This window comes from Acomys russatus, chromosome 4 (genome assembly GCF_903995435.1).
Source record: "Acomys russatus chromosome 4, mAcoRus1.1, whole genome shotgun sequence".
Classification (NCBI taxonomy): domain Eukaryota; kingdom Metazoa; phylum Chordata; class Mammalia; order Rodentia; family Muridae; genus Acomys; species Acomys russatus.
The window spans coordinates 24,756,104-24,758,884 of record NC_067140.1 but is presented as its reverse complement, the minus strand read 5'-3'; positions in this window follow the sequence as shown (position 1 = coordinate 24,758,884).

The following is a 2,781-nucleotide window of genomic DNA, read 5'->3' as shown; positions in this document are numbered from 1 at the left end:
CACCATCTTACTAAAGGCTCTGAAGAAATCCTGCAAGGGACAAACCCACTTCCCTTCCTCCACCTGCCCAACTCTGTGGCTGTGGGGCTGCCTCGGGCCTCACAGCTCTGTCTTCAAATGGCAGGGCTGGCACCAGCCATGCTTTCCTGCAAATGTGGTCTCAGACGTCCCGAGCTAATGGGTCACTGCTCCAGATCACACACACACGTGGTTTGGACTCTGAGGCATTCAGATGCCTGTCTTCCAGGCCTAGAATTCAGCACCTCCCATCTGGATTTCTGAGGCAGCCTCATGGACCACAAGCAATTAGTCTGAGGCAGAGAAGACAGTTTTTAATAATTCTGTCATTATCCCCCATTTTCAGCACCAGCAGACACGGGAACTCCATTTCCCGTTTCTTTAAAGGTATTAAATGGCTTCTGCTACACATTGCAACATCGCCATCAGTCCAGTTGTTTGTAGAGCGGAGTTGTGCATCCAGGGCCTTTCCCCACAGCATGTAATTCCAGGGTCACTGGTGGTTCTAAAATGACTTGGTGGCGCTGGGTGCTAAGGTCCGTGTCCATTTCACAAGACACAGGGTGCAGTCATGCCATGTGACTGATGGCTGAGCCGGATACAAACAGAAGCCACAGCTTCCTGTTGGGTCAGCCTGATTGTGAGGAAAACAGCTGCCAATCTCCCTGGCCACAGAGCAATGGGGAGGAGATGAGTCATGGAGGGGGCAGCTGGCAGAAGACCTCACCCCAGAGCCAGGTCAGCAGGCAGAAGGAGACTGTAGGGTTCATGGCAGGAAAGCCACTGAGAAGCCAGGACTTTGCAGGGTCCACGTAGGTGAAGACATTGGCCTCTGACCACAATAATTTCAACAGCAACAGTAAACAGCTAGGCGATATATAGTGTGACCCGTCCACTGCAAGCGCAAACTCGCACGAGACCCCTGTCTGGCCGAGGTACTTCCTCCAAGTAGCATCATCACCCTAGAAATGAGGAGTCCGTGTCACAGAGGAGTGGGTAACTTGCTACAAGTCAAGGAAATAGCTCTGGGGATAGAGCGGGGATCAGGACAAACAGGATCCTGCTCTTGGGTAGCTGTGGACACAGAAGTTAGGGAAGTCCAGGTGAAGTTTTGTGACCAGGGCTAGAAGGTGAGTGATCTTGTCCTGTTTTCCCGCGTAGCCTGCCAACAAGTGGGCAAACTCTGGAGGATCAAACGGGTGCCTGTAGCTCTCACGTAACATTAGACACGACGCTAGGGTCTGAGGCAGGTCCGTGCCTAGGCCTGCCGTCTGCCTCAGCAGCCGCTGTAGCAGGATGAGAAAACCGCAAGAGCAGGCAGAACGCCGACTCCACGTTGCATGGTCCTGCACGCAAGACAAGCAGACATTCCCCGCACCCATGTGGTGGCTCACCACCACTTGTAACTCATGTCCCAGGGGTCTGATGCACTCTTCCAGCCTCTACAGGAACCATGCACAGATATGGTTCACAGACATGCATGCAGGCAAAACACCCACACACATGAAAGTTACTTTTTAAAAAGAATGAGACAGGTTCTCATGAAGTTGTCCAGCTTGGCCTTGAACTTGTGATCTTCCTGCCTCAACTTCCCAAGTAGCTGGGTTGACAGGCCTGTACCACCACAATACACTTCTTGTTTTGTTGCTGTAGTTTTATGGAAACTTGTTCACAATGGTTCCTTAACAAACTACTATTGAAGAGGGGAATGGACACCAAGCATCCATGGGACAGCCAACTGCCCACTATCAATCCTAGAGAGAAACCATGGAAGTCACAGGGGCCACATCCCTAAGTCTCCTCGCATGCTGCAGACCAGTGTGCGATGAGCAGAGAGTGCTACGGTACATAAGCGGTGATTCTCACATGCCTGAGCCAAACTGGGTCACACATAACTTTCTCGGAGCTTCTGATGATGGCACGTACTCTTGGGACACATACGACGTAGGAAATTGTAGAAAATCATGAAGCAGAGTCTAGGCACCATAAACATTTTTACCACACTCCTTTCTAGTCGTTTACACTCATACAAACATTTTGGGCTTTGACAAAACTAGAAGCATATAAAGATATATCCTCACATTCCCCTAACGTTTTATTGTTAGTAGTTATAGTTTGGATGGGAAATGCTCTCCACAGGCTTGTGTGGTGTTTGAACACTTACTTGGTCCTCAGCTTGTGGTGCTAGGGACTGGAGGGGGCTGAGGGGGTGGGTGGAGGCTTCAGGACTGTACCCAGGTGGCCAGGGTGGCTTTGGAGAGCAAAGGTGATTCGTGCCTGACCCTGAGCTATCTGCTTCCTGATCCACCAAGATATGAACAGTCACCTCTTGTTCCCACAACCGTAGATGGAAGCACGCAGGCCACCATGGTGGGTTGCACCCTCAAGCTGCAAGCTAAAATAAGCCTGTCCCTTAAGTTGCTTCTGTCAAGGCTCAGAGAGGAGAAAAGCAGCTAATGTCCCAGTTGTTCCTGATGATAAAATATCTTCTTACTTTTGGTGACTGTGTGATATTCCAAGCCGTGGCCTGACTCCCTGGAGACTGGATCCCAGCTGCTTCTCATGGTTAATATGCGTGAGACAGGAGCGTGCTCTCATTCTATCAGGGGTGCCCAGGGTGGACAAAGCAAAAATCTTGTGAGGACACATTTTGCCCTAAGACATTGACCATGAAGACTGGAGGCCACATGTAGAGTCAGTCACAATATATCTCCGATATTACACAGCTGGAGCGCTCTGCTTGGCTGGCCTCTCTCTGCCTTC